The following is a 20,766-nucleotide window of genomic DNA, read 5'->3' as shown; positions in this document are numbered from 1 at the left end:
GTGACGCTAAAGCCGATAGTAAGCGGACTAAGCCCGCAAACAGAGGAGTTGCGTACACGAGGTGCACAAAGACAAAGATGCCCCGTGTAGCCTTCCGACTGTTGGGGCAAGTTACCGTTAGTAAGCCGCACCCATTAAGGCCGGCACGATGCACGAGGTAGGGGGGGTGGGTGGCCAGCACCACGCGTACATTGTCACATTCACTCCACGCAGCTAGTGAATCGCGCTGTTACAAGTTTACATTAAAACACGTTCTTTTTACGCTTGTACCACGTGAGGCTCACTGACCTAGGCAGCTCTTTTCAGAAGCAACCCGACTGTCACAAACGATAGCTCAACGAAAGGGTGAACTCATCACGTGGCAGTTTTCATGGCAGGCAAATACTCGAAACGCGTGATGTCGATTCTAAAGGAGGCAAAAAAACAAAAACCGGAGGACCCGGAGAAAAATCCACGCGAACGCAGGGAGAGACACGCACGAACTTCGAATATACAAGCGTCTACTGGGTCAGAATCGAACCCACGACCTCCGGTCTACTAGGCGAGGGAGTTCACATCTCCTAGCCACCGTAGCAGCCGTGCTCAGCAGAGCTGGCTTAACCAAGAGCTGTGCGAAAGTTATAAAAAAAAATGTTGTCTGTTAACAAAAAACCCTTCAACGCGCTTGCGTGTCAACAACGCAGTAGCTTTAAAAGTAAACTATGTTGAAGGGTGATGTTTTGGGCGCTTTCACCTTCTTCACATGACATTGTTTACAGTTCTTTACGGCTCGTGGTTGACGAGCTCTAATGAAGGCCCATTGTCCAAAACGTCGTCAATATATTTTTCTCTATTTCACGGCAACATTGTCAGACGAGTGTGCGTTGTTTGTGCACTGCCTCCATCACAATAATGAATTTAATTTTAAGTAAATAGTTTAAGCGTGCAAAAACACTGAGCGTTCACAATTGTATATATAATTATGCACATTGCCAATGTTTACCCAAAAGTCACATTGGAGTCACGTAAAGTTTAACTTTGAAAAGCAAAAATGTAATCGTTTATATCACTCGTGGTTAAATTACTTTTGGCGATGCCGCTGCTGCGTTTGCAACGTTTCAAGCAACAAATTCGTCAACGCCACCACTGTGGCCTGAAAAGAGATCACATTCAATCGGTTGCTTTGCACACAGGTGTGTGTTTTAGAGTGGTGGTGCAGCAGTTAGCACATTGCAGTACAAAGCCTGCGTTAGATTCCCGCTCAGAGCCAACACCAGCGGAGGAGTATCTGTACCGGTCCTGGGCCTCCTCTAGGTTGACTCGGCCTCAAAAATTAGTACCTGGTACGGTGTGTGATCATCGCCACGAGGGAGACAAAAGGCAGCAGGGCGTGATGCTAGCCACCCCCTCGTGTGTAGTCCCGGTCTTCATAAGTGCTGACAGTGCGTCCTTTCGGGACATGCTTTAGAGGGTTTCAGTCTATACCCACAACCCCAGCAAGCATCGCTGTGGTTTAGATGATGGTGGGGCCCCGTTACACGCGACGCCACAAATGATCGTGTGCGGAATTAAACAAAGACCACTGCAGGTATACTCCAGATTTATAGTGTTTACTTAGAATTAAAATTCTATACAAGTTTAAAATTGTCAAACGGTAAACAGGCCTGCCACTTCTCCAGAGAAGTGCACGCATCACGAGAAATTACACCAACCCAAATGGGCCCTCGCAACAGCACAACAAACACCACAGTCACACAGACGAGCACGGCTTCACAGATCTCCTCCACCACGAACGCCGATGGGATAAAGCTGCAGAAAAACCCCCGAAGGCACGCACGAAGCATCAGCCTGGCTCTGGACAGGGCCAAACAAAACGTCCCAGGCACCACCTCCTCAGAGGATCTCACCTCCTCAGAGGATCTCACCTCCTCAGAGGATCTCACCTCCTCAGAGGATCTCACCTCCTCAGAGGATCGCCCCTCCTCAGAGGATCGCCCCTCCTCAGAGGATCGCCCCTCCTCAGAGGATCGCCCCTCCTCAGAGGATCTCACCTCCTCAGAGGATCTCACCTCCTCAGAGGATCTCACCTCCTCAGAGGATCTCACCTCCTCAGGGGATCTCACCTCCTCAGAGGATCTCACCTCCTCAGAGGATCTCACCTCCTCAGAGGATCTCACCTCCTCAGAGGATCGCCCCTCCTCTGAGGATCGCCCCTCCTCAGAGGATCTCACCTCCTCAGAGGATCTCACCTCCTCAGAGGATCTCACCTCCTCAGAGGATCTCACCTCCTCAGAGGATCTCACCTCCTCAGAGGATCTCACCTCCTCAGAGGATCTCACCTCCTCAGAGGATCTCACCTCCTCAGAGGATCGCCCCTCCTCAGAGGATCTCACCTCCTCAGAGGATCTCACCTCCTCAGAGGATCTCACCTCCTCAGAGGATCTCACCTCCTCAGAGGATCTCACCTCCTCAGAGGATCTCACCTCCTCAGAGGATCGCCCCTCCTCAGAGGATCGCCCCTCCTCAGAGGATCTCACCTCCTCAGAGGATCTCACCTCCTCAGAGGATCTCACCTCCTCAGAGGATCACCCCCCGCGGTCCTCACGAGGAGTTCCCTTCACGACAGCAGCGGGTGTGGTTCCACGTGCCGACCCACCCACTGGCTCCAAAAGCGATGGTTGCGGAGACGACCCACTGGTGAATGGACGAGCAGTCCATTGCAGAGTCCCGGTAGATCGCGCCCACCGGCCAAGCAAGTGGTTATCAGTCCTAGGCTGGACTCCAAGGCGATGGTTGTGGCGCTGACCCACCACCAACACGGCTGGCTCCCGGGTCGTGGACGAGGAGCGGGTTTCTCTCCGTGGTCGGCAATAGCCTCACGTCTACCAGCACAGCGGTCCCTTCGAGGAGGAGGATAAGGAGCGGAATAGAATCTCCGCCCCCACAGCCTCCGCGATGGGCCCTTTAATTGAGTCACACCCTCGGGTTTCTTTCCCTCCAAATTAATTATCACGGCGTGCTCACGAGTCAAATCACTGGTGCTCCCAAACTGATCTAAACCCCACACACACCTGCAACCACTTTCACTCAAAGCCACCCCAGCGCGTCCCTCGCTCCTCCTCAATCAAGAGACACCCTGCCCACAAAGCCATCGCTCTGACTGCCACAGGTGATTGCTACTCGCTCACAGCACTTGCCCCAACAGTCTGCTCGAGACTATACGGGGAATCGTTGACTTTGCGTGAGTGGAGCACTCTTGCCACAGTAAAACCGTGCACTGTGTTGGTGAAGTACGGTTAAACAACAACAACAACAACAACCACCCCTTCCCTCCTCCGCCCGTGTCGCCCACACGGCGTGTGACAGAGGCCTTCATCCAGCAGTGGATCAACAGAAGGGTTGAAACATTCACGATCAGCTGCAGGCGTCCATTGACCCTCGCCCTGCCAATGCGTCAACTCCGCGTTCACGGCTCAATTCCCGATCCACGTGGAGTGTGATGATTGCTGCTGCTGTTGTTGTTGCTGTTGTTGTTAATTATTGTTGATGCTGCTGATGTTGTCATTGTTTTGTTTGTTGTTGTTATTTATGTTGCTGTTATTGTTGTTGCCGCTACTGCTGTTGTTATTGTTGTTGCCGCTACTGCTGTTGTTATTGTTGCCGCTGTTGTTGCAGATGTTTCTTTTATTTGCTATCGCTGTTGCTGATCTTGTCATTATTGTTATTGATTGTTGCTGATGTATTGTTGTTGCCGCTGTTATTGATGTTGCTATTATAGTTATTTGTTATTGCTGCTGCTGCTGTTGTTGCTCCACTGCTGTTATTATTATTTGTTGATGTTGCTGCTGTTGTCATCGTTGTTGTTTGTTTCTGCTGTTGTTGCTCCACCGCTATTACTTTCTGGAGTTTATTATTTCCGCATTTGCTGTTGTTGCTGCTGGTGTTAATATTGTTGTTGTTTACTCTTGCTGTTGCTGATATTTTATATTATTACCATTGCCGCTGACGAGTTCCTGTTCGCCCGATGTTGGGTGACCGCCTGCTGATGCCATCCACCCGCACGGATCTCCACTATTGAACTATAAAATAGTTTTAGACTAAACTATAAACTAAACTCTTTTTTTTTACCAGATAAGGCCCGCTGAGCTATACAGCTCTTTTTTTCAGAAGTGACCTGGCCACGAATGATAGCTCAACGAAGTGGCTTATTATCGCGTGGAAATTCACAGCAGCCAAATAATCTCAACGCGTGATGTTGATTCTAAATGTAAAGGGGAATTTTAAAAAAAGCCGGAGGACCCGGAGAAAAATCCACGCGACCGTGGGGAGAGAGGCACGCAAACTCCAAATATACAGCAGCAGCCGTTAGAGTCACGATCGGACCTTCGTCCTCCTGCATACCAGGCGAGGGAGATAACATCTCACCACCACGGCACCGTAATATTTTCGTCTGTTCGTGCATCATACGAAGTGGAATATATTGCGAGAAGCGATAACAGTCTTGATGCTGGAGACACCGTTTATAGATTGTTTTTGTTTGATCGGCGACTCTGGCAAAACTCGACAGCTATCGTGAATATTTGACGAAGTTCATTCGGGGTTATGACTCCAGAAATCATCATCATTATCATCATAACATACAATGGACTTTGCCGAATCGAGTGTAGTATTTGTGTTCATGGAACTTTATTTGAGCAAAGAAATACATCGCGGTCGTCTTATTTCATACAAAAGTGTAATCTTCAATCAAGAGCATCATCATCGTTATTATTAATTGTATATTCATAACCTGCATGCGAGAGCACGTTGAACTGGAAGGGGACCAGATTCTCACCTTGACGGAAAATGCAAAAGTAACATTTTCCGTCAGATTATTCATTAATTTTTATGGTTTACCGTGTGCCCGACGGGACGAGGTCGCGATGAATCGACACTCGGTAACTCCCCCGTTCCCCGTGCGTGCGTGCACATCGCGGGACATCTGCCAGTAGACGCGTGTTGCTGTGCAATGCAGACCCTGGGGTCACGCGGGCACATGTATGTTGAACCTCCTTCGCCCCGCAACGAAGCCAACCGTTGCTAATCGGAGGTGCGGGTTAAGACACGAACAAATACATCAGGTTGAAGAACAGACAGACAAATGTATGTTCAAGATTTGAAGCTTTCGTGACTGCAAGGATTCATACTCTTAGGTTTTTTCGGTAAAGTCACGTAGGTAAAAAATACAATTTAAATTAATAAAGTATTTTATTATTTTATTTTATTCTATTATTACTTTTATTAATTTTCATTTTATTTTTTACCTACGTGACTTTACCGAAAAAACCTAAGCGTGTAGATGTATGTTCGTGTACGAACTGCGGGGGGGGCGATTGTCAATGGTGCAGGGCACGTGAGAGGTGGCGATGACATTGGGAAGAGCGTCATCCAGCAGTGGATCGAGCACAGCCGATGATGACGATGATGATGATGACGATGGTGATGATGACGCTAATCGTGATGGTAATAATGACTAGCTACAATGCAAAATAAAATAAAAATAATTATACAGAATAATCCGAAGGGGTGGGTGGCCAACACTACGCCCGGCCGCCTTTGTCTCCCTAGTGTCGATGTTTACACTTCGCACCAGGTACTCATTTAAAGCTAAGTCGACCTAGGGGAGGCCCACGACCGGTTCAAGTAGTCGCCATCGTTATTGGCCGTGAGCGGGAATCCAACTCGAGACACCGGGTTCGTAGCGCAGAACGTTAACCGCTACCGCTGCCACAACCACCACCGCCACCACTACCACAGCACCACCGCTAACACCACTACCACCACCACAGCACCACCGCCACCACTACCACCACCACAGCACCACCACCGCAGCACCACCACCACACCACCGCCACCACTACCACCACAGCACCACCACCACCACACCACCGCCACCACTACCACAGCACCACCACCACCACACCACCGCCACCACTACCACCACCACCGCATCACCGCTAACACCACTACCACCACTACCACAGCACCACCACCACACCACCGCCACCACTACCACCACCACCGCATCACCGCTAACACCACCACCGCCACCACTACCACAGCACCACCACTACACCACCGCCACCACTACCACCACCACAGCACCACCGCTAACACCACCACCGCCACCACTACCACCACAGCACCACCACCACAGCACCACCACTACACCACAGCACCACTGCTAACACCACTACCACCACCACAGCACCACCGCCACCACTACCACCACCACAGCACCACCACCGCAGCACCACCACCACACCACCGCCACCACTACCACCACAGCACCACCACCACCACACCACCGCCACCACTACCACAGCACCACCACTACACCACCGCCACCACTACCACCACCACAGCACCACCGCTAACACCACCACCGCCACCACTACCACCACTACCACAGCACCACCACCACACCACCGCCACCACTACCACCACCACCGCATCACCGCTAACACCACCACCGCCACCACTACCACCACCACAGCACCACCACCACAGCACCACCACTACACCACAGCACCACTGCTAACACCACCACCGCCACTATTACCACCACCACCGCCACCACTACCACCACAACACCACCACCACTACACCACCGCCACCACTACCACCACCACCGCCACCACTGCTGTGTCCGACCGTGTCACGACGTGACTGCTGATTGCGTTCGGCCGTGTGGGAAATCTGCTCTAATAGAGAGGCGTGGACTGTAATTAACAGATGACAATTACATGTAAGCCGATCTCTGTAACTATTCAAAAATGCACATCTCTGACGAACCTAGCACTCTCACGTTTACGCATCTTAAGTAGAAATCTTTAAGAAAATTTATTTTTTCTCAATCACCAATGGTGCCTACATATTTCGGAGCAATGCGTATTGTGCTGCGTTGTATCCAAATGTTTTTTTGTAATGTGTAATAGCGTCCGTATATAACCGGACGTTTGTATGGACTCTTTTGCAATATATAGTGCATCAAGCAAGCCTTTCAAAGTGAGGATATACACAATCATTATAATTATAATAACCGATTGCTTCGCTATGGATTTCAGCGTCACACTCGAGGGAAGGCGAGTTACTCGGTTCACTGATGATCGCCATCGGTGTCTGTGCGTGAGTGTTAAGCGCGAGACTCGGAGTGGCGTGGAACTTTATTCCTGCCCGAGAAGGTACCCATCAACAAAAACTTACGAATGCACACGTGACCTACAGATTGCCTACAGCAAATACAAACCACATATGCTGTGCAGGGGTCACGCGTGCGTACGGCACAGCCAACACGGTACCGTGCATATGTGTACTATAGGCTGCATGTATGTATGTGCTATATCAATAAAACGTTGAAAGTTAGGAGCGGTGGCGCAGCGATTAGCGCACCTCGCAAGGGGTTCGGATCGAAGAGAAGAGTTTGAGAAGATGGGATACACACGTTGAGTAAATTACTAAGAGAGTCATCATCATTGTCATCAGCCATGGTCAATCCGCTGCTGGATGAAGGCCTCTCCAAGCCGATGCCGTCTAGCGATCGCGCGACGTCAATATACCAAAGGCAAAGATGCCCCATGCAGCCTCAACAGACGGTTGGGGCAAGTGCTGTTCACGAGCACCTATGAAGGCCGCCACCGCACACGAGGAGGTGAATGGTTTGCACACCGAACCAGATACTCATTCGAGGCTGAGTCGACCTAGGGGAGGTCCAGGACCGGTTCTAATAATCGCCACTGGTGGTGTAGGCCCGTGAGCGGGAATCGAACTCGGGTGGCCGGGTTCGTAGCGCAGCGCGCAGCCGACCACTACGCTACCCCTCCCCGAGCACCATCAGACGTACATATGATTACTCTTAATATATTTTATAAATACACACAAATATGAATATACATGAACGGCAGGCGCGAACAGGCTTGCGAGACAGAGGAAGTGGTCGCGGTTGGGAAGAGTTCCCTGTCACTACTGGGGGAGGACACCCTGAGTTGGATCCCGAATCGCGGCGATGATGACTGCAAGGACCACGCCTGCCTGCTCCATAACAAGCCGGGCATCGTCACTTCTCCTCTTCTTCTTGTTGTTATTGTTGTTGTTATTGTTGTTGTCGTACGGCTGATGTAACGGACGCAGAGCAACACGCTGCAATGTCCCATTCAGTTAAGGGCTTGAGCAGGAGCAGCGTATCGCTGCCAAGTCTCTCCCTTCGTATTTGTGGATCGGGGCATTGCGTCGTGATTTTCTGTTGCCGTGGTCTGCTCTGGGTTGGTGACCCGCACTCGCACAGCGAGACGCGCAGACCGGCGACTCGTCAAACCCGTGGCCTCGCAGACTTCGCGGTGGCCACAGCAGAGCCTCCGCGGAAAAGAAGAACACGAGCTCGGCTCTACGGTGTGGGGCAGCCTGGCTAGCGTGAGGTCTGGGCAAGGAGTTGGATACCCCCCTAGCCCCGCCCTCAACCCCCCCAGCCCCCCCCCCCCCATTGACCCCCCTAGCCCCGCCCTCAACCCCCCAACCCCCCCCCCCCTAGCCCCGCCCTCAACTCTCCCAGCCCCCCCCCCATTAACCCCCCCAGCCCCCCCATTAGCCCCCCCCTAGCCCCACCATTAACCCCCCTAGCCCTGCCCTCAACCCCGCCAGCCCCCCCCATTAACCCCCCCAGCCCCCCCCCCCCATTAACCTCCCCTAGCCCCGCCCTCAATCCCCCCCTAGCCCCGCCCTCAACCCCCCACCGCCCCCCCCCCACCACTGCGCCACCGCTCCATTCGTGAACAGTAGATACACACAAGCTATGCTCACGTGTAGATCCACGGCTCTCAGCTGTGTGCATTTGAATGAAGTTGAAAGTTGTAACAGCGGAACGCTTCTCCAAATCATGCTCATTACAAAGACAAAGATCCCCCCGTATAGCCTTCGACAGCCTGTTGGGGCAAGTGCTGTTAGCGAGTAGCGCCTATGAAGGCCGGCACGGCACACGTGGAGGGTTGGTGACCAGCAGCACGCCCGACCGCCTTTGTCTCCCCAGTGGCGATGTTCACACGCGCACGCACGAGATACATATATATGTGTGTACGCCCTTCAGGCGTGCGCGTTGCGAACTGTTCAACACGAGTGTCGTCGTGAGGTTAGTCCCGCTACACCCAGTTGGTTGGCCAATTTTCACTCGTGAGCATTTGTCAACGCTGTCAGGCGCAGTCGGAATGAATCATCACACACACGGGGAGACAGGGGCCGTCCATAAATGACGTCACGCACCTGGGGGAGGGGGGGGTCAGACATTTGTGACAATGTGTGACGAGGGGGGGGGGGTGAGAAATGTGACGTCACATCAAAATGCGCAACTTTAAATAAATATAGACAACACGTTCTACTTAATTAAATATACTTTCAAATACATGTTTTCTCCTACAACATCAGAGTGCAGCGCCACATCTTTGTGACGTCATATTTGAGGTGGGGTCTGACTTTTTGTGATGCCGTGTGACGAAGTGGGCGGGGGGGGTCAAAAATCGTCCAAAATCGCGTGACGTCATTTATGGACGGCCCCATATTCCAGCGACGGGACCCAAACTTCATCGTGGAGCGCACCCATTGCCGCACTGCCGCCTACCGCTCCACTCACAGACCTGTGTGCGTGCCTATGTATGCAAGTATAATCTGCTATGAATAAGGTCCGTTACCCGAAACGTCCCCTATCATCGATACATTGTTCATTCTAAGGCCACGGTGTTGTGGACGAGCGTGCGAGACGTCTTTTTGTTTTTGTGTAGACGTGTCGATACATGACAAAGGCATTCTTGAACACCCACACGGAATGGTAATATAACACACGTGTACCTACACGACGACTGTTGTATATATTAACTGGACATAGCAATGCGCCCTGATGAGCAACGTTTTGCATGCAATGTGCGTCACATGTGTTTCGGCACGGACGATCAGCAGCGCGGACATTGAGAGTGAGAGAATGCAACCAAAGACATCTGACTTATTATTCTTGGTTCTTTCGGTAAAGTCACGTAGAAGGAAAATAATAAAATAATAAAAATAAAACAATAAAAATTCTCACGACCTTTCGACTGCAACACAAGCAACCATCTTCAGGTGTGAAATCCACACCTGATGATGTTTTTTTTTATTGTTTATTATTAATATTAATTTATTATTTCCCTTCTACGTGACTTTACCGAAAGAACTAAGAATATGAATCCCTGCAGTCACAAAAGCTTTAGATACAAATTTTACATCTTACTTAGTTACAAGTGGCTTTGAAGAACACCGAGAGGCGGGAAGGCGACGATCCACGTGGATTAGAGAACACGCGCGAGTCGAAGGCGTAAATTTTGTTTCTTTGTTTTTTTTCTACCCCGGGTCCTCCGGGTTCCCCCCCCCCCCTCCACATTCAGAACCAACGTGCGCTTCGCGAATTTTGCTGCGACACATTTGGCCGCATGATGACGAGCCACTCCGTTGAGCTCTCATTTGTGAGCGCCGCTTAGATCAATGGCACTTAGCTGGTGAAATAAAAACAAACATAGTTTATTGTCGTGAATGCGAGGACGCGGGTGTGGGTGACCAGGCCGTCGTCACCTGGGGGGGCTGGTTGATGGCCGCTCGGTTCGAGACGAAGGAGAGAAACGCGCCGCCCCGAGAGGACGGATCCCATCGCGCGAGTGGAGCAATGGCACAGCAAGACTGTGAGAGAGGTGGGGTGGTGTCGGGGGGTGTGGTGTCGGGGGGGGGGTGTTCCCTCCAGCAGTGGATAGGTCAGGATTGATGATGATATGTTAAACGCTGCGCGTGGCAGCCTGTGTTGAACGAGAAGCCATCTCATTTTCTTAGGTTTTTTCGGTAAATTCACGTAGGTAAAAGAATTAATAAAAGTAAAATAAAAATAAAATAAAAATCACGACGTTTCGGAGGCAACACAAGCCTCCGTCTTCTGTTGAGAATGTATCGTGTACGATGATGGTGATGCTGTGTGCGTGGATAAAAGCGTGCCGAGATGCTGCAGAGGGACAAACCTTCATGTGCACATCCGTTCAACTAATCGTCACGTTCGTGACGATTATTTGAACGGATCCTGGACCACCCCTAGGTCGACTCAACCTCAAATGAGTACCCAGTGCGGTGTGTAAGCATCGCCACTGGGGAGACACAGGCGACCGGGCGTGGTGTTGACCACACCACCCCCTCGGATGCGGTGCCGGCCTTGATAGGAGCTTCTTGCTCACCGCACTTGGCCCTAAAGTCGGTTATGGCTATCAGGGGGGTCGTTGTCTTGTGTTACATACACGCGCGCTGTCTCACGGCGGTGTGCTATTGTGTGTGTACACTACGCAATCACAACACTCTACAACCCCTTTGTAAATACATTGCTGGATGGAGGCCTCCCATTGCTCTGTCGGCCACGTGAGGTGTTCGACCATACTTCACCACGCTGCTCAATGCGGGGGGATGGAGGAATGGGAGGGGGTTGTTGTTGTTGTTGTTTTGGCCATACTTCACCACGCAGGTTATTTCAGATTGGTGCAGTGAATGGTGCGTGGGTGGGTGGGTAGGGGGGTATTCAACCTTTGCTCAGATATCGACTCGCCACTGATGTCAGACGAGCTCAGGTTTGTGATCATGGAGCGTCAGAAGTGTAGACATAAGACACGTGACTTATGTCGACATAAGACACGTGACTTATGTCGACATAAGTGCGGTGAAAGTCGTGCGTATGAAATGCACTTGTTAGTGCGTTCACAGATAGTGGCCTGCAGCCAGACATACCAAAGACAAAGGTCCCCCCTATAGCCTGCACAGACCGTCGGAGCAAGTGCTGTTAGCGAGTAGCACCTATGAAGGCCGGCGGGGCATGGCGCACGGAAAGGGCGGTACGGACGTCACTGCTCCCGGCCGTCTTTGTATCCCCAGTGCGCACGTGTAGGGGGTGGGTGGTCAGTGACCACGTCCGACCGCCTTAGTCTCCCCAGTGGCGATGTTTCCGACCTGGTGCGATCTGTAATTTGAGGCTGAGTCGAACCTAGGGGAGGCCCAGAACCGGTTCGCGTGTTCGTCTGATGTTGGCCGCGAGCGGGAGTCGAACTCGGGTCGTCGGGTTCGTCGTGCAGTGCGCTAACTGCTGCACCACCGCTCCCCACGTCTCTCTCTCTCTCTCTCACACACGTGTGCTACGGTCAGAGTACAACTGTACTCATCACAAATATGAGCACGTGTGTAGTTCGTGTGTAATAGCAGCCTGATACGTCTCGCAAACATACATGTGACATGTATGTTGAACATACACGCACAGGGAATAACCTCACGCGGAGTTGTCCGAGACTGAGCTCGGAATATATATATTTATATATTTCAATGAACACAAAACAAACGCAATGGTCAATGACGCACTGCCTTCAAAGGAACATTATTCATAACGATCGAAGTTTCGGGCAATGGGCCTACTTCACGGCACAGACAACTTATTACGTACAATAATATGAAACGTGGTGGATTAGAAGTGTATTTATTTACTTGTTAAGCCACCGTGTTATTGACAAACTTATTCAATGATGTTGTTGTTTATCGTGCTAATGCGCCACCGCCAACGCAGCAGCAGCAGCAGTACAAGAGGCTTTGTTTAACTAGTGAGAAATTAATTCTTGGACACACATTGTCTGTGAACAAATGCAGTTCATGCAGCGTAGGCTACGTTACAACGGCACGCGGTGCGCTACACGACCCGGCCGTCGCAGCCTCGCCTCTCCCGAGGAGCTCACCGATGGGGGGCTGTGTCCAGATCTTCTCAACGACTGTCGATCCCCTAGATCAGGGGTCGGCAACCAAAATAACAAGAAGAGCCATTTCTTTCCAATTCGGTACAAAATTCAGTATTTCAAGAGCCGCAATGCATCTGAGTACATACTGTACATACGTACATATCGTCCAGAAGCAGCCCGTAAAGAGCCGCATGCGGCTCCGGAGCCGTAGGTTGCCGACCCCTGCCCTAGCTGAATCCAGTAGGGCCACTCAAGACAGTCTGAAGAGTCCGCAAAGAATTGCACTGAGAGACCAGGGGAACAAATGTGATAGCGAGCACGCACACACACACAACAACAACAACCGCCATTCGCCACTAAGTGGCGGTGAGGTCACCACGACGCTTGTGCCAGGCTATGTGCACCTTGAGGCCACACACACACACACAGGTTGAGAGACATAGTTCTGGACCGTGAGGAGACGTTGGCGGTCTACGTTATGTTGCACGCATGTTGAACTTCTTTCGCACCGTACGTGGGCAAGCGTGCTAATCGGAGGTGCGGGCTGGGTCAGAGGAAGACGCCGCCAGAAGGGATGGCGATTGCCGATGGTCGAGAGACGAAAAACGCGCCCGAGATTTACGTCCATCGCGGAGATGGAGCGATGGAATGCCGAGCGCGTGCCGGAGAGCTCTGTGGATTATTGCTACCCCGAGACCGTAAGAGACGGCTCTTCGTCCAGCAGTGGATGAACCATGGCTGACGACGACGATGATGACGATGATGATGATGTCGTGAAATCACGTTCGTTTGAGTTCGAGGCACGTCGAGACTAACCCACAGCCATGCAAAGACACAGACCCCCCGTATATCCTTACAAGAGTGTTGGGGCAAGTGCATATGCTCTCCATGTTACACATACGTCATTCATGTGTTGTATGAAATGAGCATGTGCCTGCCTTCACATGCGTGCTCCCCGCACCTCCGATTAACACGGTTGGCTACGTACGGTGCGAACGAAGTTCAACACACATCGCAAGTCCATTGTATCAAGACTGCGAGTGTGTGTGGACACCGCGTGGGAAACGAGATGGGTGCTTTAATCGCGACTACTGAAGCCAGTGGTGCCTCCGTTGACTCGCAGCCAATGCACGTGACATGATATATATACACACGAGCCTTGTGCCCGTCCAAGAACGAGTGTATTGCAGTAAATCTGAAACTTGCAAGAGAAAAGCAGACCGCGACGTGATATTCATTGCATCAATTCGTGTGCATTTTGTGACACAGACCTATATAATTTAAAGGTTATAATCCCTTGTTCATCACGACGTCCTTTTTACTCCGATGTCTCAACAGCGTTACGGAGATCACGTGACGTGAGGGTTCTGCCTTTGTAGTGAGGGTTGTGAGTTGACGCTGAGGAGGGGGGAGGAGGAGCCTCGCCCCCCCCCCATGTGGAGTGACGTCAGCCGCTAATTAATATTAATGGCTGGGGGGGGGTGTGTCTATTTGGAAGACGTCACCTGTTCATGATTTATTAATGTGGGGAGCTGTTCGATGTGGAGTAACGTCACCCACTCATGATTATTAATGAGGGGAGGAAGTCCATGTGGAGTGACGTCACCTGTTCATGAGTATTAATGAGGGGGGGGGGTGCTACATGTGGAGTGACGTCACCCGCTCATGATAATTAATGAGGGGGGGGGGGAGGTCCACGTGGAGGACGTCACCTGTTCATGAATATTAATGAGGGGGGCTGGCCGACGTGGAGTGACGTCACGCGCGGGACACACAGACATTCTTGGCTCATTATCGTAGTAAATGTCTTATGCACGCATGCTGTGGCAGCAAGTTGTAATTGTTACTTATCACGTGCAGAACATGCCGTGCAGGGGGTGTCAATCTGCCCCCTTGAGGTCATCAACTCCCGATGGCATCCGTGCTATAATTGTATATTTTTTATCGCGACTAGATTACAAATACAATTATAATATATTATGTATGACGTCAAATAACCCTTTGTCGTTCCACTGCTGGATAATAACGTCTTATCCAAGCTGTGTGGGTCGCGAGGGTTGTTGGACCATACTTCACCATTCTAGTCAACTCGCGTTAGTCGAAGGGGCCACCCAAGACCGGGTCAGATTTCACTCGCCACCGACATTATCCGCGGCCGAGTATCCAACTCAAGTGGCCCCGGCTCGTAGTGCGTAGGGCTGACCACTGCACCGTGCCTCTCTCCTCACCACCCCTGAACCCCCAGCGATGAATCGTCGTCGTCAGAGTCATTTTTGTTTTGCCCGTTGAGAAAAGCGAAGCGGACTTGGGCAGGCCACGTGCTCGAGACGAACCCGCAGGAGTTGGTGGCGGCAGCCAAAAGGAAGCTGAACGCACCAGGGCGGACTTCGCGACCACGCGGAGTTGCGCGTTGGCGATGAAACCCCGCTCGCTCGCTCGCTCGCTCGCGCAAGCTGCTGCTGCTACGTGGAGTGTTCCCATCGCCAACTGGGCAGTTGCTGCAAATCGGCCACCCATCTCGGTCGCTGACACTTGAGATGACCTCAACAGCGAGCGCGCCTCAGCGATGCCGCCGTCACTTGAAGTGGCGAATTACGACCGCTGCTGATGATGTTGTTGCTGTTGTTGAATCGCGGACCACGAGAGGTGGCAACGGCTCGGGTGGGGGACGGGAGGGGAACCATCTTTATCCAGCAGTTGATTGAGCACGGCTGATGGTGATGATGATATCAGGTTGTGTAAATGTGGAGTTACCAAAGACGGGCATTTATTGCACCTGCACGTTGTGTCGTGGTGGCGAGGTCCGTGAACACGTTGGCTAGGAGATGTTAATTACTTCGCCTGGTATACAGGAGGTCGTAGGTTCGATCCCGACCCTGGCGCCTGCTGTATATTTGGAGTTTGCGTGTCTCTCTCTCTCATCATCATCATGGTGGCTAGGAGATGTTAATTACTTCGCCTGGTATACAGTAGGTCGTGGGTTCGATCCCGACCCAGACGCCTGCTGTATATTTGGAGTTTGCGTGTCTCTCTCTCTCACCATCATCATGGTGGCTAGGAGATGTTAATTCCTTCGCCTGGTATACAGGAGGTCGTGGGTTCTATCCCGACCCTGACGCCTGCTGTATATTTGGAGTTTGCGTGTCTCTCTCTCCCCACGGTCGCGTTGATTTTTCTCCGGTTCCTCCAGTTGTCGCCCTCCACATTTCGAAACGACGCGTTCGGAGTATCTGGCTGCTAGAAATTGCCACGCGATGAGCCGCTTCGCTGAGCTGTCATTTGTGGCCAGGTCGCTTCTGAAAACGAGCTACGTAGCTCAGTGAGCCTTACCTGGTGAAATAAATATAGTTCGGTGGGATTTTTTGTTGTTGTTGTTGTTGTTAGGTTTTGCTCCAGCAACTGCCGAGGCGAGGGTCGGTGGATCGCACGCACAAATGCTGCTGTGAATCTCCCTTGGCGAGGGGGCCGAGGAGGAGGAGGAGGTGCCATACTCCTGTCTCGCCAGGAGAAGGCGCTACGGCACACGTGGACTAATCTCCATCTGTTCCCATCTGTACGGGGATACAGTGTTGCCCCCGTCGCGCAAGGCGTGGGTTTTCTCCGGGTGCTCCTGTTTCCTCCACACGTGTGCCATAACAATGATACGCTTCACTCGTCATTAACTGAATGAAAACATCTTCACATTAAAAAAACAAACCCCAATGCAGCAGAAGGACCCTCTTGAAAAGCGTCACGCGACTCTCGCGGATAAACAAGTAAACTATTATTGTTGTTATAGTCTCCGCACGCCTGCACGCGCGTGACTTACACCTGTGGTGGTGGTGGCGATGTCGACGATGATGGTGGTGGTGCTGTTTGCTGCTGCTGCTGCTGCTGTCGTGTGATTGTTAGAACGCTCGATTTGCAACGATTACGTGTCGCCGGTTCGATTTCCTGGCGCGGCAGTTGCCCACAAGGACGTATGAGCGGAGCACGCCAGGAGATCGCTAGGTTGCGCGCGATGGAGTAAATCGTGGATTCTCTCACCTGTACGCAAGACGACCTGCCGTGCAGCGTGGAAGAGTAGGCAAACGAGATAGCTTCAATACGGCTTCTCCAAAGCCTCCCTCGAGTGGAGTCCCTACGGTCAGCAGTGGCGACAGCAGAGAAACTGCAGGGCTGAACCTTTATCTTTGTGTTCCCTATGATGACGATGATAATGAGAGCTCCTCGTGGGCACGTTGACGTTCGCGAGTGGCGAGTTGCCGCTATGGTCAGTCTCTGCACTCTTCCCTGCAAAGACAATAATACAAAGGTCCCCCGTATAACCTTCAGCAGACTGTTGGGGCAAGTAATGTTCGCGAGTAGCGCCTATGAAGGCCGGCACGGCACACGAGGGGGGAGGGGGGGGGGTGGCCAGCACTACGCACGCCCGGCCGTCTTTGTCTAACTCACCGTCATCATCCTCATCAGCCATGCTCAATCCACTGCTGGATGAAGGACTTAATAGTTCTATGTTTACACACCGGCACAAGGTACTCATTTAAGGCCGAGTTGATCTAGATGAGACATAGGGACCAGTTCAAATATTAGCCACTGACGTTGGCCATGGACGTGAATCGAATGGGCACACACATACACAAATACACATACACACACATATACACACACAAACACACACATACACACACATACACACATACACACACATACACACACACATACACACACATACACACATACACACACATACACACACATACACAAGAACGCGCACACACATACACACACACGAACGCGTACACACATACACACGAACGCGCACACACACACGAACGCGCACACACACACACACGAACGCGCACACACACACACGAACGCGCACACACACACACGAACTCGCACACACACACACGAACGCGCACACACGAACGCGCACACACACACACGAACTCGCACACACACACACACGAACTCGCACACACACACACGAACGCGCACACACACACACATGAACGCGCACACACACACGAACGCGCACACACACATATACACACATACACACACACACACGAACGCACACACACACACGAACACACACACACACATACACACACACATACACACACACATACACACATTCACACACATACACACACACATACACACACACATACACACATCCACACACATACACACACATACACACGAACGCGGGTCACCGGGTTTGTAACGCGCTGTGCTAACGGCTATAGACTGCCGCTCCCCACTTAACTATACAGAGACAATGGGCACCCGTATAGCATTAACAGACTGGTGGGGCAAGTGCAGTCACGAACCACCATTTACATACACCTACAAAACACACAAAGACAGAGATTCCCCCGTGTAGAGGCACACCTTGTTCGCACGCACGTTGAACTTCTTTCGCACCGTACGTTGCCAACCGTGCTAATCGGAGGAGCGGAAGGACAACAAAACTAAACACAAAAAGCATTTCTCAAGACGTGAGTTTTCAGTCTGGATTGTAAAGTGCCATGAATCCAGCGGCCTCCTAATATCGGAAGGAAGAGCGTTCCAGACGGCCGCACAAGCGCATCTGAGCGCGCACGAAGGTGCGGTGACCGCCGCCTTTGTCCGATGGGCAACTAAAAGCCGCCGCCGCCGCCGCTGCTGCTGCTCTTGCGAGCCCTGGCCGGCTCCGTGCCGAAATCAGCGAAGGGATTTCTATTTATTTATTTATTTGTGCCGAGCCGAACCGTGCCAACAAAAATACATTGGGGGGGAGGGGAGGGGGGGCAAGCGCCGTTTTAACGAGCTGCGAAACCTTTTTTTTAAGCCGCGTTCTAATCATCCGCTCTCGCTTGCGTTACCCCCCTGCCCTGTCCCTCCCCCCCCCTCCTCGTTCGCAGGTTACAGCAGCAGACGGTGACCCACAGCGTGGCGCGCTTCCTGCCCGAGCGGGCCGAGTCACCCGGCGAGCGAAGCCCCCCGCCGAGTTGGGGTCCCCGGGGTGGAGGCGGCGGCGGCGTCGGCGGCTCGGCCGTGAGCCCGCGGCCGAGTCCCCGTGCAAGCCTGTCGGGTCTCAGCGAGAGGGACGAGGCTCTGCCCTCGGCGGCGTCGAGGGCGGACAGCGACTCCAGCGAGCCCGACATCTGAGGCCGTGAGAAAAGGGGGGTGGTGGGAAGAAGATGATAATGAAAGAGGACGCAGTCATGGGATGGGCGGGCGGGAATGCGGTGGACTTGGTAGCCACGGGCCCACATAGCGAAAGCTATACTGGATGTGGTATGCCGGGCACGGATTGGGGTTTTTTTGTTTTGGTTGCGAAGCTCGGACTGACCCGACTCGAATTATACCCTTCGCAGAGGAATGGACGTATGGGCCGGTGGGAGGAGCTGGGGGGCACATATATATGTAATTATAATTGTTTAAAAACAACAACAACAAAAACTACTGCATAATCGAAAGAGCAAACAGCTATAGGAAAGTTAAATATAATAGAAAATACGGACTCTCTCGCTCTTACGTACAGTATATATATAGAGAGAACGGGGTGATGGATGTGTAACCCCTATCCCTCTGATTGGCGAAGGGTTGTGTATAAATTGAGGCTGGCGAAACCGGAAGTGATTGCGTGCAGAAGATGAGAGCCTCGCCAAGATCTCGCTCCATCTCCCTCGGTGTTCTGACCTGGATCCTCGGAAACACGTTGTCCACTTACTCATCTGAAGCGAGCATGATTATGCTTTCTGGCAGTCACGTTTCATCATTTACACAGCACACAGACACGCGCGCACGTATGACGGCTGTTGATATTCAACTACAATTGTTTATAGCAAACAATGCGACTGCGGGAGAAGAAGGAGACGCGATTAATGTAGACAACGGAAGAGGAAGATGACAATACGATTCGTTGTGTAGAACGGACAGTAGAACTACGTTATAATTGTAATGTGTCAGGACCTTGCATCGTGTATGAGAGTATATATATATGGCAATGTGGTGTATGTTCCGCCCTATAGACTCTATTAGTGTTTGTGTCCATGAAAGAACTTTTGAGTCGTTCGTGAACGAAAGCAACCGAAGATTGATGCGAGCGACGGCCTCTCGAGACGTGAATGATTAACTGGATGAATGAATTAATTTGGAATTTATCAGAGGCGTCCTGCATGCAACCCGGTTCGTTTTTAATATATATATTCAGTATGACTACTCTACAAACGCTGTTACAATAATTGTTTATCTTTTCTTCTTTTATAAACCAATTGCTATGATTATAGTTGAGTTCTGTTTAATCTGGAAGACCTCCGTATGCATTATATCAGATGCGCACTGCGGCTTGTAACAGAATCACACATAAAGAATACGTGCATATGTTTACATGCGTATACGAGTCCGTCAACACACATGCGTACACACATACACAATTATAAATGTGTATATATATACACAAAGGCAAAGATTCCCTGCTGGGGCAAGTGCTGTAAGCAAGCAGCTATGAGGGTATGAAAGGCACATGAGGTGGTGGGTGGTCAGCACCACACCCGGCCGTCTTTGTATCCCCAGTGGCACATACACGCACGTACACATACAAATACACCTCTTACACACGTACGCGTACAACGGAGTACTAAAATGCCCACTTCGAAATACACGAATAAGTGTGACGTCAAATTATATACTTTCGTAATTCTTGTGTTATTCTGTATACATGTATTCACACATACACACGCATACATACATACATACAAATATACACACGCAAAGACAAAGATCCCCCGTATAGCATTTAACAGACTGTTGGGGCAAGTGCTGTTCGCGAACACCTTATGAAGGCCGGCACCGTGGCGCACGAGGGGGTGGGTGGTCATCACCACGCGGCGATTATTTCACACATCGCACCAGGTACTCATTTCAGGCTGAGTCGACCTAGGAGAGGCCCAGAACTGGTTCAGATAATCGTGACTGGTGTTGGTGGACCGTGAATGGGTCGCCGGGTTCGTAG

The 20,766-nt window shown here is 51.4% G+C and overlaps 1 long non-coding RNA gene across 1 annotated transcript in view; it reads left to right on the top strand.

Annotated features, from left to right (window-relative positions):
• Positions 1-20,141, top strand: part of LOC144728712 (uncharacterized) — a 35,549-nt gene extending 15,408 nt beyond the window's left edge. Inside the window, exon 2 of the long non-coding RNA XR_013587562.1 lies at positions 18,671-20,141. This is a non-coding gene — a long non-coding RNA (uncharacterized LOC144728712). The remainder of the gene's footprint in view (positions 1-18,670) is intronic.
• Positions 20,142-20,766: the final 625 nt, after the last annotated feature.

The sequence above is a fragment of the Lampetra planeri genome, chromosome 30, assembly GCF_965212315.1.
Source record: "Lampetra planeri chromosome 30, kcLamPlan1.2.h2, whole genome shotgun sequence".
Lineage (NCBI taxonomy): Eukaryota > Metazoa > Chordata > Hyperoartia > Petromyzontiformes > Petromyzontidae > Lampetra > Lampetra planeri.
This window is presented reverse-complemented; position numbering and strand designations above follow the sequence as displayed.